This window comes from Biomphalaria glabrata, chromosome 4 (assembly GCF_947242115.1).
Source record: "Biomphalaria glabrata chromosome 4, xgBioGlab47.1, whole genome shotgun sequence".
Lineage (NCBI taxonomy): Eukaryota > Metazoa > Mollusca > Gastropoda > Planorbidae > Biomphalaria > Biomphalaria glabrata.
The window spans coordinates 41112061-41133074 of NC_074714.1; positions in this window are offsets into that span (position 1 = coordinate 41112061).

Consider the following 21014-nt stretch of genomic DNA (forward strand, 5'->3'; position numbering starts at 1 on the left):
TTTGCATTTAGTAAAGTATGAATAAAAAGCAAAGACGAATTTATCTTCTAATAAAAATCTTAATTTTCGCTTATTATCCTTATCCCTAACCAGACTAGGCCCCGCGCAATCCGTTTCGCATAGGACCCCGCAATCTGTAGAACCGGCCCGGCCTTTACCAACCAATGAGCTATGTGATATGGTAATCTACTTTGTGACCTAATTGTTGTGGTCTATTATATCCTTAACTGTTAATATACAGAACTGAGCGTACTTTTGAGCTACGAAAAAGTCATAAGATACTTTTATGTCTGGATATTAGAAACTTAGAAACTACAAAATATTTATAACCACAATTCTCCATTTAAAATGTTCAGTTAAAACATGATTGCCTACATAAAAGTCCAAGACGTTCTGCCCATTGTTTACCAGAATATGACCATCCTGAAGGGCAAGATTTGAGGTAGAGCTTTTGAAAGAAACAGTTTTGATGATGTTTTTATTTCGCATACATGCCACTATTGAATAACGCAAACAAAAAAAAAATCCCCTTTCAGACCTTGCGATCTATAGGGCAGATAATGTTAAGGAAGCCAAGCGCTTAGTCATTCAGCAACCTGCTTATTAAATCTTGATTTCAAAAATGTGTGCATCAAATGTAGGTACATAGCCTGAGCCTGACTGGAGGAACACTGGTTTGTAGTAATAGTACATCTTTGGTTGTTTGTAGTAATAGTACATCTTTGGTTGTTGTTTGTAGTAATAGTACATCTTTGGTTGTTGTTTGTAGTAATAGAACATCTTTGGTTGTTTGTAGTAATAGTACATCTTTGGTTGTTGTTTGTAGAAATAGTACATCTTTGTTTGTTTGTAGTAATAGTACATCTTTGGTTGTTGTTTGTAGTAATAGTACATCTTTGGTTGTTGTTTGTAGTAATAGTACATCTTTGGTTGTTGTTTGTAGTAATAGTACATCTTTGGTTGTTGTTTGTAGTAATAGTACATCTTTGGTTGTTGTTTGTAGTGATAGTACATCTTTGGTTGTTTGTAGTAATAGTACATCTTTGGTTGTTTGTAGTAATAGTACATCTTTGGTTGTTTTTTGTAGTAATAGTACATCTTTGCTTGTTGTTTGTAGTAATAGTACATCTTTGGTTGTTGTTTGTAGTAATAGTACATCTTTGGTTGTTGTTTGTAGAAATAGTACATCTTTGTTTGTTTGTAGTAATAGTACATCTTTGGTTGTTTGTAGTAATAGTACATCTTTGGTTGTTGTTTGTAGTAATAGTACATCTTTGGTTGTTGTTTGTAGTAATAGTACATCTTTGGTTGTTTGTAGTAATAGTACATCTTTGGTTGTTGTTTGTAGTAATAGTACATCTTTGGTTGTTGTTTGTAGTAATAGTACATCTTTGGTTGTTGTTTGTAGTAATAGTACATCTTTGGTTGTTTGTAGTAATAGTACATCTTTGGTTGTTTGTAGTAATAGTACATCTTTGGTTGTTGTTTGTAGTAATAGTACATCTTTGCTTGTTGTTTGTAGTAATAGTACATCTTTGGTTGTTGTTTGTAGTAATAGTACACCTTTGGTTGTTGTTTGTAGAAATAGTACATCTTTGTTTGTTTGTAGTAATAGTACATCTTTGGTTGTTGTTTGTAGTAATAGTACATCTTTGTTTGTTTGTAGTAATAGTACATCTTTGGTTGTTGTTTGTAGTAATAGTACATCTTTGGTTGTTGTTTGTAGTAATAGTACATCTTTGGTTGTTGTTTGTAGTAATAGTACATCTTTGGTTGTTTGTAGTAATAGTACATCTTTGGTTGTTGTTTGTAGTAATAGTACATCTTTGGTTGTTGTTTGTAGTAATAGTACATCTTTGGTTGTTGTTTGTAGTAATAGTACATCTTTGGTTGTTTGTAGTAATAGTACATCTTTGGTTGTTTGTAGTAATAGTACATCTTTGGTTGTTGTTTGTAGTAATAGTACATCTTTGCTTGTTGTTTGTAGTAATAGTACATCTTTGGTTGTTGTTTGTAGTAATAGTACATCTTTGGTTGTTTGTAGTAATAGTACATCTTTGGTTGTTGTTTGTAGTAATAGTACATCTTTGGTTGTTGTTTGTAGTAATATTACATCTTTGGTTGTTGTTTGTAGTAATAGTACATCTTTGGTTGTTGTTTGTAGTAATAGTACATCTTTGGTTGTTGTTTGTAGTAATAGTACATCTTTGGTTGTTTGTAGTAATAGTACATCTTTGGTTGTTGTTTGTAGTAATAGTACATCTTTGGTTGTTGTTTGTAGTAATAGTACATCTTTGGTTGTTGTTTGTAGTGATAGTACATCTTTGGTTGTTTGTAGTAATAGTACATCTTTGGTTGTTGTTTGTAGTAATAGTACATCTTTGGTTGTTGTTTGTAGTAATAGTACATCTTTGGTTGTTGTTTGTAGTAATAGTACATCTTTGGTTGTTGTTTGTAGTGATAGTACATCTTTGGTTGTTGTTTGTAGTGATAGTACATCTTTGGTTGTTGTTTGTAGTAATAGTACATCTTTGGTTGTTGTTTGTAGTAATAGTACATCTTTGGTTGTTGTTTGTAGTAATAGTACATCTTTGGTTGTTGTTTTTGCTATGGATGAATGTCAATACCTTGTATCAATAACTATTTATAGAAAAGAAGATAGGAAGTTGGTTTGTAGGATAGATGTTTCCAAAGATATCATTCAACTGCCTTCAGCTTTCTTCAATGATTATCCTATAGATGTTATGCACCCAAGAATCTCTTGTGTACCTTATCCTGATTTGAAAAGAAAATTCCAGTCCATGAAATTTCGAAGAGAAAAACACGAGATTCAGAGGCCAAGCTTTCTACCTCTCCTCCCCCAGACCTTCAGTTTAATGAAAAGTTTGCTTACATCATAATATCCTCATATGCAAAGTTAATTTAACAAACATGTTGATTACACTATGTCTGATATATACAATCAATTACAAACAAGAAAATAAAAAAAAAATACTTAAAAAAAAACCAAAGCTTATATTAAGCATAGTTGTAGGCCCTTACAATTAGTATGGATCAGTCATGTAATTAAATGTGTAATAGATCTAGACCAGTGAAAAATACGGCCCGCGGGCCGGATTTCTATCTGGCCCGCCGACACATCAACACAAAGTTTAGACCCCCCCCCCCCTTTTCCGATTTTTTCCAGAAAAAAAAAAAGATGTTCAAATGTATCTTACCTATGTTTGGGCACTCACTTTCTATCTGATGGATTGGTACCATAACCTTTAACATTTGTAAGTTTATGAAATGAGAGGTCCGAGGTAACTACAAGTGGACTCCCATTTTACAATCTACCAGGAAAAATGAACGGATCTTTTTTTTTTTTTTTTCGTGGAACATGCTACTAAGTCATGTTTAGCCCAAATAGTTTATTTGTAAAGAACAACAACAACACATAAACGTCACTATAATACAAATAAGACGGCAGTCTTGGTTTGAGCTGCGAATAAAAGTTTGTTAAACTACACTTAGAGATTGGAGGATCGATGGAAATATTTAGCTAAAAGAGACAAGAAAATGAGTCGTTGGTAAAGCTAGTTCAAAGTTGTTCACATTTTAAGTAGAGAAATGAAGTCCTATTCCGACGTTTAAAAAATAAAGAATACTTTCAGATATCTCATCTAGATCCACGGGTCAATTTCATTTCGTTTTTGTAACTTTTTGGTCATGTGGCCCGCGACACGAGTGTCGGCAATTAAAATGGCCATGGGCTGGGCAGCGCCGATCTAGACTAACAATAAAAAAGCATTTAAAAAATAAAAGGAACGACCTGAATTTAAACTTAGGCTCAAGCCTTCTTTGGCCAACACGGTAACCTCTCTGCTAGTGGAGAGCTTATGAACATAGTAGATTGTATAGTTATCTATTGTTTCTATAGTCTCGTCCTGTTTGTATTCACTAAGACTCTGACGACAACCTATAAAGAGGACTAATTCAGCTTATACCACCACTTCAGTCATGGACAAATTCTTTCTCTTGTTTGAGATACCAAACAAACTAATTTATTACCAATAGTTAATTAACTAATTGTTGTTTTTTTTTTTACTGATTCTTGTGTTGTCAAGTAAAAGAAATCCGAGATTGGGTGTAAGGGAAATAACTTTTTACAAGACAGACAGACAGAGTTGATATAAGCTTTGTAAAAAGATTCTCTCGTCTCTATCAGAAACCGCATCTCCATCTAATGACAAACTCATTGATTAAATGTCCAGTCTCCGTGGACAGTAGGATTGCTGGCCTGAATGACCAATGCAGTTGACCAGCATGTCAATCATTAGCGTAATTGCTGAAACTTCGCTGTCCTCGAGGATTTCTGGCTGGACGTTGATCAATATGATTTTTATTGCAAATAATTAATATTATAAAGTCTTTTTTTATTTCTTTTTATTTTATCAAACTATCCCATATACTAAATCTGACAAATAAAACAATATTACTTGAAAAGGAAATGATAGATAGATAGATAGATAGATAGATAGATAGATAGATAGATAGATAGATAGATAGATAGATAGATAGATAGATAGATAGATAGATAGATAGATAGATAGATAGATAGATAGATAATCGTTTTCAATTGTAGAAACTAGGGCCAGTCTCTCTGTACATATATTAATTTTACCTGCAAAAAAAAAAACAAAAAAATTCTCTCTCCGAATAATCTCTAAAAAAAAAGTGTTAATCTTATCATATAAGCCCTAGTGTTCCGCGAGGCCTGAAAGGGTGTTCCGCGAACTGCTGGAACAATGATCTAGTAGGCCACTTCGTGAAGTAACCTCTCTTAAAAAAGAAGCAAAGTTAGACTAAATACTCGGAATATGAGATGTGTCCAGTTAAGGAAACATTTTGGGAAACACTGATGTAAACAAATGTAAACAAGAGCTAGATCGACTGAATTATAGGAAACTAGTCGACCCACGGCGTAGTATACGCCGCTATTTTGCAGTGCTGGCCTTAGGCCACTGCAACCTATGCGACCGCAGTGGGTTCTGCATTTTCATACGACCCGAGCTAATTCTAGGTGTAAATTATTAAATTAAACCATTTTATAACTTGAAATAGGTTTCCAGCGACCTCGTGATTTACCAGGAGCTCCTGGAAATCTCCTGAAATTGCAAAATATACGAAAAAGTCCTCCGGAAATCTCCGGAAATTATTAAAATCTTTTGAAAACTCATGAAAATCTCCTGAAACATATAGACAAAAAAAATGTCATTTTGGGGTGTCATTCAATATTGAAAAACGCCAATCCTACGCGCGATAAAAAAAAGGGCATTATGCAATACCCGTAATTGTGGAATCTGGTGAAAGAAGTTCTCGCGCCTAAAACTAACGAAATATTACCTGAGGTCAACAATTGTTGAAGATAGATTGAAACATTTGGTGATTCTTGCTACTGAGTTTGATCTATGTTGGAAACAGAATTTTTATGATATACTGTATGACTTCGCTACACGCAAGGCTCGTTAAGTAATTTTGTACGTAGTATAGTTTGTTTTAGGGCTACAATACATGCACTACGGTCTAAGCTAGTACCCGAGGAACATTTCTTCCAAGTTTTATCAAGATTGGTCAAGCGGTTTTGATTTCTATTCTTAACATACATACATACATACGCCTCACTTTCTACTTTATAATATAAATATACACAATGGCTAAGTCTGGCCCTGCTATTCGGTGATGGGTGAATACAGAGTAGATTACTTGTTCTCCCCCCCCTCCTCTTTTCTTTCGCCGCTAAAGTAACGTGGAGAAACTATATCTATATATAACTAATATATATAATATAGATGGAAGTCATGTGTCAAAATTGAGAAAAGGCACTAAATGTGGCTCAGCCAAAATGGCTGAGACGGATTTTGGGAGTCAGTTACACAGATCGGGTCTCAAACAAGGAAATCCTTTATCCGAATATCCGAACTGGGAGTCGAACACTTAATGAGGTTATGACAGAGCGTCGCATGAGGTTTGCGGGACATGTTCTACAACTACATGAACTAAGTATACCAAAAGTTGCGATGACATGGAGGTCAATACGAGGAAAGTGAAAACAGGGACGTCCTCGTATAACTTCGCGCCACACCTTCATGGATGACCTCAGAACAGTGGACAACAGGTGGGAGGAGACTTCAGACATTGCCAACGACAGATCTTTATGGAGACAGCTTACTGACCATTGCGCCGAATGGCGCGGGAGGACATAGGTATAAGTAAGTAATCCTCCTTCGTGATCGAAGATAAGCACATTTCTCATTTCCTATAGACTTGAAGATGACTTTAAAAAGCCGGCCGCATCATGGCATGGGTAGATTTAGTCAGTTGCAGATAGACCTGTAAAGAATGAGTAATATGCAAAGACGAATTTATTTCTTAATTTTCACTTATTATCCGTATCCCTACCCAAACTTGGCCGCGCGAAATCCGTTTCGCATAGGGCCCCTAAATGGTTAAGTCCGGCCCTGCTATTCGGTGACGGGTGAATACAGAGTAGATTACTTGTTCTCCCCCCCCCCCCCTCTTTTTTTTTCGCCGCTAAAGTAACGTTGAGTAACTCTAGTCCGACTAGCAGAAATAAAAGAGTTATCTATCCTTTACTTCTTGGTGTCAGGAATGGTTGAGCCATGAAGAGAATTATATATATAGAGAGAGAGAGATACTTGCAACATGGGGGCATTTTTGAAAAGCTTGCTAACACTTTTTATTTTAGTTCCTTTCATTTCCTAATGAAAATCAATCAACTGTTTTTGAAAAGTGTTTTTGAATACATTCCAGTAAACCTTCAAATCACATTTCTGAGTAGATCTAGTTATTGACGTTTTCATAAGATTGCGATCAGTGCTAGCGCCATTAACTTCTCGTTAACAAAAAGAAAAAAAAAATCCCTCGATTCCCTTCTTTTTTTTTTTTTTACGGTACCCAGGAATCTTTTCGAGGTTGATGTTGTGAGTCTACACCGGAGACGTGTCTGTCTCTTCGTCAGCATTGTCCCTCGAGCTGATTTATAGGCAAGTGTTTCCCCATGAATGAATGTTGGTCTCGGCGTCCTATTCCTCAGTGTCTCCCCACCCCCGAGTCCCGACCCGGGGTATAAGCATTGATAACATTGTGGCTCGAGCGTTGAGAACTATCATGATAAGCTGCAGATACATATCGTGCTCTTGAACTCTCTTCGTCCCGTTTTGAAACGATTAGACTTAACGACCTCTGATAAGCAATAGAATCTACAAATCAATCTACAAACGAAAATTTTTGTTTAATAACGCATTTTTTTTTATTCCTATTCAAAACATATCTATTTAGTTCCGTAAGTCTTCATGGCCTTCTCCCACCTTTTGCAAGATTTTTTATTTTTTTACATTTAGGGATACTAATTGAAGATAATCTAAAACACAGATTTCACATCGGTAGAGACGATTTATCGTCTGGTGGGGAGCGATTTCTGTCAGTACATCTGCTATCGCTGGCGGGATCGTTTGGATTTATGCTAGCGTAAATATCTAATTTTTTTTTTAAACTAAGATTGTTGGTAACCATCTTCTTAATTGCTATCTTCCCAACAGTCTTTCAACTAATGTGTTTCAACTACTCTCTTTCAAATACTCTCTTTCAAATACTCTTTTTCAACTACTCTCTTTCAAATACTCTCTTTCAAAACCTGTCTTTCAACCACCTTCTTTCAACCACTTTTTGTTTAACCACTTTTGTTTTCAACAACTTTTTTTTACTTTTTGTCCAACCACACTTCCAACCACTTTCTAAAACCACCATTTTGTTTCAAACATTTTATTTCAAGGCAACTTAGTGTAACCACTAAACTTTCACGACACACTATGACACTACAACAGAGTATACCATGATGTTCTACGACACCTCTCTACAAAGCTTAGATCAAGTTACTCTATCCACCTGTCTGGTAAAATGCTTGTACACATTATTTCTCCAACACCCATCCTCGGATCAACCTGAAACCTGGCACAATTATTCATTAGCTTAGACAAGACATGAACCAATAAAAACATATCCTTTAGTCAATTAAATACTGGTGATTAATTATTTTATTTGATACCAACAAGGGTAATTAAGATAAGATAAGATAATTTTTATTGATCCAATCAAATGGAAATTCAGTTTGACTACAATTGACAACCTCAGCGTAGCTACTGCAACAATAACATTATAGATGCAAATACGAACAACATACAATTAATCCTTCAAAATTCACATATACAGCTAAATATGTAAGGTTTCGTACCCTATATAATTGAACAAACTATTTCTTAATATGTCAAATCCATTTTTTTTTCGAATTTATTAATGAAATGCAAACTTTGGATATTTAATATGAGCACAAATCTCACATAACCTTACAATAAATCCTTCCTTTAGATCTTCCTTACCAAACATTTTGTGTAGCACCGGTTTGTCTAATTCCCCTCTGCTCAGCGTTTCTGATGTGAGAAACATAGCGACATGCAAAGATCACTATCGGATGAACCTTTGTCTGGGTTTTTCATCCTTTTCGTACAAAAATTATTTCTATTATTATTGAAGTTCTAAAGCAAAATGGAAGAGATTGAATTTCATTGCGTTGAGATGCTTTGAAATTTGAAACCTCAGAAAAGTGTCTTTTTTATGAGCTTGATTGTATAATAGAGACTGTGGACCTTGTATTCAAGACTGTAGAATAGAGACTGAGGACCTTGTATTCAAGACTGTAGAATAAAGACTGAGGACCTTGTATTCAAGACTGTAGAATAGAGACTGATGACCTTGTATTCAAGACTGTAGAATAAAGACTTAGGACCTTGTATTCAACACTGTAGAATATAGACTGACCTAGTCTTCAAGACTGTAGATTAGTGACTGTGGACCTTGTATTCAATACTGTAGAATAAAGACTGAGGACCTTGTATTCAAGACTGTAGAATAGAGACTGGGGACCTTGTATTCAAGACTGTAGAATAGAGACTGACGACCTTATATTCAAGACTGTAGAATAGAGACTGAGAACCTTGTATTGAAGGCTGTTCTTCATCACTTGCTAATCCATAAGAAAGTGTTAGTAGAAAAAGTTAGGGCAAAAGTTAGAGTAGAGATCGGTTTCTTACCATTCAATGTGCATGTCTTTGAACAGATAAATGTATTTCAACTAAAAATCATATCACAAGTATCACAAGTCATTAGATGAACCAAATTATAAAGAATTATTGAGTCTTTAAACAAAATAATAAAAAAAAAACAACTCTAGCAACAATTATAACAAATGTGTTCACATCCTTTTGTTAAATCTTTTTTTAATTATTAACAATAATTTAGATGTTAAATTTTATTTTCTGGACTATCCAAAACTATGTACTAAAAATGCAGTCCAATTCCATATACACAAAAAGATCAGCAGAAGAACGTGGGAACTCAGTATAGTGTCATACTCCCCACCAGTTCCATAAGTCGATGGCAGCAAGCACATAATGCAACAATTACATAATCAACATTGGGACGTTAGAACTCATCATATTTGTTTCATAACTTTTGCAGGGCCGGCCTTAGGTATAGGCAAACTAGACAGCCGCCTAAGGCTTCCGTATTATTTTTAGTTTTTAGAGAAAAAAATGCGAAAGTTAGATCAAATCTCAATCATAACACAACTGTATGGTTTTATGTCTACTAGCCTAGCTCTAAGTCTCTACTATAATTCAAGGTTTATCCACGAATTTTAAGATTTATTTGTTAGACTACGTATGTTAACTCTTTTTCTCTGAAATTATTTTCTACGTTCCGGTGTAATTATTCATTTTGTTCATTTGTGTTTCACTACCAGGGGCGGACTGGCTATATGGGCAAACGGGCAAATGCCCGGTGGGCCGGTACCAAATGGGCCGGTCTGGTCGCGATCAAAGAAAAAAAAAATTCAATGCAGACAACTTTAAAAAAAAAAGTGACAGCAGCAAGACACAAAGGCCCGAACACGTTTTCTTGTTTGTTTTTTTAATTCTTATAACGATTAATTTTGTTTGAAATTCAACAAGAATATAAAAAAAAAAATGCACTATACACTGTACGTATTATCATTTGCAAAACGTTAGACAGTACGTTCTGCTATGCACGAGCAGCAATGAACTGCTTTGATGTATTCGAGATTGTGTTTGGCCTAATCATTTCGCTGGTCGGCATAGGCCTTCCCTCCCCCGTCTTTTAATGGTTCCAATGAAATTTAACCAAAAAGATGGATGAGAGAGGTTAAGTTAGAAAACATTGATATAACGCAGCAAAAAAAAAAAAAATAAATAAAGATAGGCACGACAATTAGCTCTTTAATAATACTTAATAGAAATTAACTTTAACACATACACACAGCCGCGAAATTGCAAGCCACCCAACTTATTCACAGCTCAATATGAGTATAAAGCTCTACTTTCTACGATTTGAAAAGAAAAAGTAAGTTTCTTTTTGTTTATTTAATTAAAAAGTAAATCTAGATCTAAAACAATTTTTATACTATTATAATTAATGGCAAACTTATGCTTAGTAAGAAGTCATTAATGATTAAAATTATTACAATAATTACAATAATTTATATAGCGCTGTCACATCCGATATTTAATGAAAGGAGATTTATATTTTAAATAATGGGTCATGGTATATTCATATACAAATCGCGTTTATGAGAATGCACTAGGAGGAAGCAAGAGCTTTTCACATTAAGTAAGTGCCTCTCTAACCGTACTGCTTTCTCTTATCTTTTAATGGAATGGGTTGCCTGAGTCAGCCAGGAAAACCCATGATTTAGCATATTTTAAGTCACAGATCAACATGCATGACTAGATTGACACATGAAATGCGTAAGACGTAACAATCTTATTTTTTCAAGAAACGTCTGTTATCTATAACTAATATCAAAAAGCATCAAACTTATTAGACTGCTATTGTATTGTTTATAGTTTTCAGACTACACTACATGTATAAATAGAATACATTATGTAATCCAGTACATCCAGTTTTCGATGCATTATCAAACTTTATATATTTTGTAGAGAATTAGGCTTACACCTATAATTTAACACATGGGCGTAGCCGGGAGGGGAGGGTCTTCAAACCATCACTTGCCTCAGACCTCATTGTCTGAAAGGGAAACTTTATTTACTGCCCCAGTGCAGCCAACTTAAGCAAACTACAGTCACCAAATTTCATGAGCGTAGCCAAATGGGGTTTGTGGTTTCCCTTCCCCCTCCAATACAAAAGCTAAAGCATAACTATAGTTACCATTTTCTACCAGTCGCTGGACTCCATTGAATAGCAGATTTGGTTTTTTGATTTTTTTTTAGCGGAAGAGTAGCAGGCTAATTACATTGTAGATACCTGAGAATATGCATTTTAAAGCTTAAAATAACGGAAATAATGCTTGGTTCCGGGGCTTAGCCCCGGGCCCCACTGAGGGAACTCACAGCGCTTCCCCGGACTCCCTAGCTGCCCTTTGGCGGTGTGTACTGTCTTTCCACTAATTATAGGAAGAGAGTATTCTAGGGTAGAAAAAAACGTTTGAAAGAATGAAAGATCAGAATGTAATGAAAATTAATTACATATACACACACACTAATATATATATATATATAAATTGCGGAGTGGGGTAAAAATCTCCCCCCCCCCCCACCGAAAATATATGACATGCCATTTGTGGGCCGGTTTATATGGTAATGCCCGGGCCGATTTGGATACCCAGTCCGCCCCTGTTCACTACCCTATTAAGATTAAACTTCAATAACTTTTTGGTATGTAATCAGAAAATGTTATATTAGGTATATAGTTATAGAAGAATGCATGCTTTTTATATAACACAAATTAAAGTTTATAAAACCAAAAATTAATTTAATAGGTCAAATCAACGTTCGTATCGTCAGTTAGGAGAGAAAGAGTTAAAGATCATTGTCTCTTCCTTTTGGTGAAATGTCGAACCGTTATTTCTAGTCACGTGATCATGACTCGTCTATGAAACACATTCGTGCTATTGCCGCTATATGTATTTAACTTATTTCCTGATTTAGAACTCGATAAATGATGGTTTTTAATTCATTGCGTATTTCTCGATCTTAATTTTTTATTTTTCTATTTCATTTGGGGTCATCTAGTTCACTTCGCCTAGGGCCTTTAATTACTTAAGTCCGGCCCTACTTTATAAAAATAGAAAATTATCTAGGCCTTTTTTTTCAAAACAATTTATTACAATTTTAAACATTGTCTCTCACACAAATAATCGCACATTGGAATGAGCACGAATAATATTTCAACAGCCTACCCTCTAGTTATGGTACTGCAGGCGACAAAGACTGACTTAGCTCTGGTGGGGTAGCTCTATCTTCACTTTGAGCTTAATGACGAGATTACATTCAAAGCAGAGATTCAATATTTCCTTCAAATCGATTGTCAATACTGTAGCTTTAATGGGGTAGCTCTATCTTCACTTTGTGCTTACCAACGAGATTACATTCGAAGCAGAGATTCAATATTTTCTTCAAATCGATTGGCACTACTGTAAAAACAAAGCAAAACTATTCTAATATTTCCCAATGGGATGTCACTGTCTATGAGATTTTACGCCATAGGGTATCGCATGTGTCCCATGGCCGTGGTTCAGCAACATTTCTAGACGACTTTTACGTACAGATTTCTTTCAAGGCTTGCTTTCCTTTCCCCCCCCCCTTTTTTTTTCCATAATATTCATTAGGTCTCAAATAAATGATATATTGACTTACTCTAAGAAGCTATATACAGACATTGTACACACGCACTTACATACACACTCAAATAATATAAAGATTACATACATTTAGAAAACAGAATAGCAATATAAATATGTAGAATTTTCGGAGCTCGATTCTTAAGTATCCTCTGTGTTGATTAGAATAGAGACTTTTGAATATTTAATTTCGACCGTGTGTTAGCGTTGCAAAGTCTAGACAAATGAATTGTTAGGGCCGTAGAATTTCTGACATACTCCTTCAAATTGCATGTTTTATTGAAGAGAATCGCCAGCATTTTACGATCGAATGGGGCAAGGGCAGTAACTATCATACAATCTCATATTTTCACTGAAACACAAAACCTCCGTGCACCTCAAGGGTATCGAGTTACTCCCCGTTGTATCGTCCCGCCGAAACTTCGTTAGAGAGAATTCACTGCTGTGTGTGTCTGTCCTCTAGAGTACGTTAGGACATCCCCCCCCCCAGCCCCTTCCTCCCCGACACCCACACATCGCGCTTCCCGCGCCCCCTTCATTCTCCACGCATCAATGACTCATTGAATTCCAGCTCCGTTGATGGGCCTTCGCTCTTCAATTTACACCCATATAAACCTAGCACTCATCGTCGGCCATTTATTTTGCGTGTGTTTGTGTGTGTGTGTGTGTTGTCGTCTGAAGCAGAGTGCCTCTGGGATACATAGTCTACCTCCGTTTATTATCATTAACAATGGACTCGAACGATCCGAGCTACGGCGTATTTTTTTTTAAAAAGGAAGCATTATGTTCCTCCTTTTAGTGCCCACTTTTTTTTTTGGGTGTGTAGGGTTGGGGGGGGGGGGCAGGGCGGAGGGCGTCAAACAATCTTAAAGCCTCTGCGCATATGTTCATATCAAGAAGTTATCGCCATGATCACCGACACTCTTCTAACTCTGCCTGCCTCCGAGTCTGTAAGAGCCTTAGACTTCAAGTGTATCGTGGCTTCCACTGGTTGTCGTTGAATATATAAAAAAAAGTAAAGTTCCCCCTTTCAGACCTTCTATAGGGCAGATGATGTAAAGGTCAAAAGTCATCTGTTTCGGTGGCCTACGGTTAGCGAGGGTATCATGTGGCCAGCGCAACGACCAACCACTTTTACTTTTCCTCAACTAATGTCAGGTACCCATTAGAGCTTTGTGAACTCAGAGGCGCCTCAGTCTTCACCAGGATTCGAACCCGGGACATCCGCTCGGCCACAGCGCCCCGACGTTGAATATAGATTTCAAATAAGCTTTGTCGGTCCCAGCGCGGTGGCTGACTAGTAAAACGTTTGATTTCCGAGTCAATGGATCTGGAGTTCAAATCCCGATGAAGACGTTTGGAACTTCGAGACGCCACTAAAATCCAACCAACTCTTGCTCTTAGAACTTTGTGCTGGCTGGATGACATCCTGGTTAACCGACGGCCATACCAATAGATCATTTTCAAATTTCAATATCTGCCGTCATAGATTGCAAGGTCTAAAAAGGGCTAATTCAGAAACGCAGCCAAAGTATTATAGGCCACCACACAGAGTAACGAAAGGACTGTACTATGAAGGAAATAAAAGGCACAACGCAATGGATACGATACTGTTGCATACATTGGAGATTTTCTAGATAATTGTTTTTGTATAGGAAACCTCAGAATTTGCGCTATTCAATTTTAGCTTTATCATCATAGGAATCCTTGGGCATTAGGCCTCTTTTTTATGGGCCCTCTTGCCTCTTTTGTGGGCTTTTTTGTGTAAGTTGTCATAATTCACAAGTATTAAATCATAAACAATTAAAAAGTGATTAACCTAAAAATATTATAATATTAATAGAAATATTATTTAATAGCAAAGACATACTACTTAACTATTGAAACCACCAGAGACAGAAAAATGATACAAGGATCCTCTACCCCAGAACAATCAAGACAATATCAAATATCACTGACCCCCAACACCCCATTTCTGGAATATTGCCTGAGTATTGTAAAAGCATATGAAAATCAAACTAGATAATTCTCTAACCTAAAATCAATAATTTTCCTAAATGTCAATTCTAAATGATTAGGATCAAACACTGTATTATTATGTAGAGTGTAGAGCTTTGGGCCAAATAGCCTAAACAAGATTCCTGTATTCGGAAACAATAATCAAGTTGTAGTTATATACAGTTTTAGTTTTTAGTTTTGGCAGCTTGTTTAAAACAATAGACAAGTTAACATTTACATAGTTGCCACAGTTAGCTTCCAATAAGTCCCTTACAGTACTTTTAACTTTAAGGAATAATGGACATTCCAAATACATATGTTTCTAGTTATCAGCATTTTCAAGATGGCATAATTTACATTCACGGTCATTTGCCCTTTTTTCAACCCTAAGGGTCATCCCAAAGATAAGTCTATAAGTTATCTCTCTAGCTTTTGGTGGGATATGTTTGCTGTCTAGGTTTATGAATGTGTCCTTGAATTCTGTCACCCCAAGAACTCTCCCCCACTTAATCCTATTCACTAGGCTTTCATGTAACAGCTATCTGTTGGTGTTGGTTATGATTTTTTGGTTGTTTGTTGTGTAAAATTCTTGAGATAGATCTATAAAATAGATGAGTGGCTGTACCAAAATAGTGAGGAGTATAATTATGTATTGAAAGAAGACTACAATCTTAAACCATAATAGTAAACTGTCAAGTGAAAGTTTGTTGGATATACAAAACAAATTCAATGTTGTCAACTATTTCTATACGAGAACAAAGTGCTACAAATGGAAGAGCTTAAAAAATGTAACTCTGCAATGCAAAACAGGTGCACACACAAAAATTATCTTTTAACTTTAACAAAATAAAATTCCTTTATTTTGTTTATCAGATACACCAAAAAGATTGCTGTGTATTGGCCTCCATGTATGATAATACTCACAATAATATCAATATACACGAGGTTAGGGCCAGCCTTAGGCCTCTGCAGGGTACAGTGGGCCCACACTTTCATAGGCCCCGCGCTAGTTCTATGTGTAAATTATTCCATCAAACCATTATAAATTATAACAGGGTTCACGCGTCCTCCTGATTGTCTAGGAGCTCATGAAAATCTCCTGTAATTGCAACTATACAAAAATGTCATGAAGTCTCATGAAATTATTACAATTTCCTGAAAACTTATAAAAATCTCCTTAAAGCATTTTGGGGTGTCTTCAATATGGTTAACGCCAATACTACGTGAAAAAGAAATTACATTGTCAGCTTTTATTTTTAACAAAAATGTAATGCAAAGGTGTATTTTTCTTCTAACACAAAATCTTAATTTTCACTCATTCTCCTTATTCCTACCCAGACTGGGTCCCGCGCAATCCGTTTTGCTAAGGGCACAGCAATAGTTAGGGCCGGCTCTGCACAAGGTTATTAGCATCACTGTAGGAAAAGTGTAAAAACAAAATCAAGACACCTGCGAGGCTTGTAATTAACTTAATTGTTCATTAGTTTAGCTTCATAAGTATCATTTTATTTTCAAAGAGGTAAATTGCATAGTTACTCGTAAAGTGCAGACTAGTATGATAACTTGGTATTTAGATTATCTTAATAACCCGAAATTTAGTATATTTTAATAACCTACTAGTTAGCTTTTTTTGATAAAATGTATATTAAAATTATTATGACAACTAGATAATAATAATAATAATAATAATAATAATGATAATAATAAAATAATAATAATAATAAAGAAAAAACCGCTACCATTATCGATATCGCCGTACCAACTGAGATAGAAAAACAAAGAAAATATGGGAACCTAGGCTTGGAGATTAAGCGTCTATGGAAATTGTCCAAAATAACAATATACCCCATTGTTATATCAACCGAGGGGATAATAACAACTGACCTCACAGACACCTTCAAGGCCCTTAACATTCCTAGGAACATCTTCGTTGCCTGTCAGAGGGCGGTACTGCTGCAGACCTGCCACATCACCAGAAAATTCCTCAGTGGAAACTGTTAAAGGGACTACGATGAATTTTGTTTCTCTTTAGTGAAACTCGACCCTGGCAGCGCCAGAGAATGACTACTCGTTTATTTCTAACATAATAATAATAATAATAATAGTAACAACAACAATAATAATAATAATTTTTTAATCCATTCTGAAATTTATTTTTTATTTCTAGAATCTTTTTAGCTTTCTTATGACTGTTCTCAAACAGCTGCCCAAATGGGGTTTGTTTTTTCCCAATGACTTTGGGAGCAGCATTTAGGATTCTATGAAGCTAATTATGATAACTTGATATTTACATTATTCTGATAAATGGAAATTTAGATTATTATAATAACTTTATATTTAGATTATTATGACAACTTGGTATTTAAATTGTTACAATGTTTTGGATATTTATATTAATATTATAATAACGTGTACACCAGCTTTCTTCTTATAGAATACAGACGTTACATATTTCTTTTTGTCGTTTGTGTTTATTGACCTCGAAGTATTTGATATATATGTGTGTGTGTGTTTTCAGTAGAAAATGGCTGACCTAGCACGACGTAAGAGAACTAATGGCATTGTCGATATGCAACAAGCCGTGGTAAACACATTCAACAACAACACACAAGGATTAGAAACAATACTAAAGTTGGCAACTATTGTTCTTCCCATTGATGAGATTGATAGGCTCCACGCGGAGCCGAGACTGGAACAAACCTCATAGTATGGTCTCTGATGCCATCTCTGGTGATTTTTATCTTCCTCCACTACGGACATGGGAATAAAAGACTCAAAAATCATAGTAATGATAGAAAAGTAGATGTTTTTTTGGTATCATGATTAATAACTATTTATGTAACGTCACTGAAGCGTGTCCGGGGGGGGGGGGGGTAGAGCGGCAAGTCCACTGGACTGTAGGCAATTCTTGGTCTCAATATCAACGCTATCACGTTTCGTGGTGGCGAAGTGAATGGCCTATTGTCTTCCCAAAGCTCCCTAACAGTCTCTCTACTACCCGGTAACATAAATACAAAAAAAAATCTTGGAAAAGGTAGGTGGAAAAAATTTTTTTTGAAAAGATGTAGGGGCGGAGTGTGTGAACACAGTCACACCCTCTTAGCAGCTCCGCCGCTGTGAAGTCAGATGGTACAGAAAGATAGACATTTTTTTTTACTTTGGCGACGGGTGCAAGTTAGGTGGAAAACTCCTTTTGGTCACGGTCATCGGACTTGGGGGATTGGGGTGTTGCGGATGAGACCCTAATAGGATTGCTAAAGTGCTTTTTGGTACATACGCAGAAATGAAAAAAAAAACAACTTAGACTCGCGCGCCACCTATCGACCCTTCATTAATTCTTGTTTACTCCTTGTCAGTAGCCTATTAGTGTTCTAATTGGGCTGAGTCGTTATAAAGACGTTAATACTTCACCTTTTAAGCAGTTCTTTTGTGATTATTTATGTACATGATGATTATGATTTTTTATGTATATGATGATTATGATTATTTATGTATATGATGATTATGATTATTTATGTATGTGATTTGGGGGTTCAAACCCCCCCCCCCCCCCGAATTTAGTGAATGATTTTGTGCTTGGAATTTGTTTATTTTAGGTGAGATTTTAATACTAAACCATCAATTGCCCCAGCACAACCAATGGGGTTTTGAGTTTAAAACCCCTTACCAGGGGGTTATGAGTTTAAAACCACCTACCAGGGGGGTTCGAGTTTAAAAACCCCTACCAGGGGTTTTGAGTTTAAACCCCCCTACTAGGGGTTTTGATTTTTAAACCCCCTACTTGGGGGTTTTTGCAGTTAATCCCCCTCTTCTATAAAACAAAACAAAACAAAAATGCAAACGAAAATCCCCTAATTCCAAGAGCACAGTTAAGGGAGATTTTGATTTTAAAACCCCCTCCAAAATTTACGATAAACCCCCTCTTCAATATAAAAAAAAGTTAATTACGCACTCAAAATGTTATGAGCGTAGCTAAATGGGTTTTGACTTAGTTTTTAATTTAAACCCCACTTCAGCGGGTTTTGAAGGTAAAAAATACCTCTTTAATAATAAAAACAAAGCAAATTATACACTCAAAATGTTTTGTGTATAGTCAAAGGGGTTTTGAGATTAAACTCCCCTCCAGTGGAGTTTGAAGCTAAAAAGTACCTCTTCAATATAAATAAAAGCAAATTACTCAAACTAAAATTTATGAACGCAGCCAAAGGGGTTTTGAGTTTAAACTCCCCGCCAGGGGGGTTTGAGGCTAAAAAATACATCTTCAGTGTAAGAAAAAAAGCAAATTATGCACTCAAAATGCTATGAGCGTTGCCAAAAAGGGTTTTGAGTTTAAACCTCCATTCAGAGGGGTTTAATGCTAAAAATACCTCTTCAATATAAAAAAAAAGCAAATTACACACTAAAACTATTTGAGCGTAGCCAATCCAATCGGGGGTTTTGAGTTTAAACCCCTCTTCTACAGATTGCGTTTTTTTTAAGTTTAAAACCCCTCCAGATGGTTTTGAGTTTAAGATTCCCCTACAGAGCATTTTGACGTGGAAAACCCCCAACAGATGATTTTGACGATAAAACTTCTCTTTTCGATATAAAATCTAAAGCAAACTACAGTCACTTAATTCCAAGAGCGTATTCAAGAGTGGTTACACATTTTTACCAGTGGCAGGGCTCCCTTAATAAACTGCAGTGAATAGTCATCTGCCGAAATTGAATAATACTAAATGTACAGTGGCTCAACAAAGATGGCTAAGACAGATTTTAGAAGTCCGTTTTAGAGATCGGGTTTAAATCAAGAAAATCCTATGCCGAACTGGGAGTCGACCCTTTAGTAAGATTGTGAGAGAGCGACGCATGAGGTTTGCGGGACATGTTCTCCGACAAAATGAATTACGCATAAGAAGAGTTGCAATGATATCCTAGTACAACTTGACGCCACTCATTCATTGAGGTCCTCATGGCAGGTGGGAAGAGGCTTCAGACATTACCAGTGACAGATTTTTATGGAAACAGCTTGACATCAAATGCTCCGAACGGCGCAGTAGGGTCAGTAAGAATAGCACATTAGGTTTTTGAAATACAACTTTTTAATAGCAGGAAAATGCACTGTAGATACCTCGGTATATGCATTTTGTTGGCTTTCAATACCAGAAATAGTGCTTGGCGGCGGGGCTTCGCCCCGCGCTAGCGCTCCCCAGACCCCATTGCTAGTAATGGCAGGGAATCTACAATTTTATGGAAACAGCTTGACGGCAAATGCGCCAAACGGCGCGGGAGGGTCTAAGTCAGTAAGAATAGCATATTAGGTTTTTGAAATACAACTTTTTAATAGCAGGAAAATGCACTGTAGATACCTCAGAATATGCATTTTGTTGGCTTTCAATATCAGAAATAGTGCTTGGAGGCGGGGCTTCGCCCCGCGCTGGGGGAGCTCCTAGCGCTCCCCCAGACCCCCTTGCTAGTATTCGCGGGGAATCTACAATTTTTCCACTAACTCATGGAAGAACCTATTCTAGGGCACAATAAATGTCTTCCGAAAGAATGAAGAGTCAGAATGCAATAAAGATTATGTACACACACATAAATACATATAAAAAAAAAATTCGTGGGGGGGGGGGGGTCGCGGGGGGGGGAGAAAAAAATCCTGGCTACGCCCATGTATATATATATAATGATTATGTTCTTTTATGTACACAAAACTACTAAGATCTTGGGCTGCTGCTTTGATTTTAGTCAAGGCTGAGTTTAAAAAAATAATTTGAATGCATTCATTTAATTAAAGGTTCTCAGCTTAGGAATCAAGGACTGTGACTACTTTTTTTAAGTCAGTGATTGTTGGCCGCCTTCGTTCTTAAATCTTCCAGAGGATATGGAATCCTGTTTCTGGGAGGCGTTCTCACCCATAGTGGCCTTAGTGGCTCAGTGATAGCGCTCTTGGCTTCAGAACCAGAGTCTCGGTAAAGGAATTTTAACTTTACGATTGTTTTTGGACTCCCCTTAATTCTAATTCTAATTCTGATTCTCCTATTCTAATGGGTACATGACTTTGGTTGGAGAAAGTAAAGTCGGTTGGCCGTTGTGCTGAACACAAGACGTCCTCGTTAAATTACTGATCTCTCGTTGCCACGTCACAGATCTGGAGTCAGGCCTACTGTAACGATCGGTCTCGGCTCGAGTCCCCCCCCCCCTGCCTTGACAAGTTGAAGCGCTTTCAACAGTTGGAGGCACAACAAGAGATCTTTAGACCAGC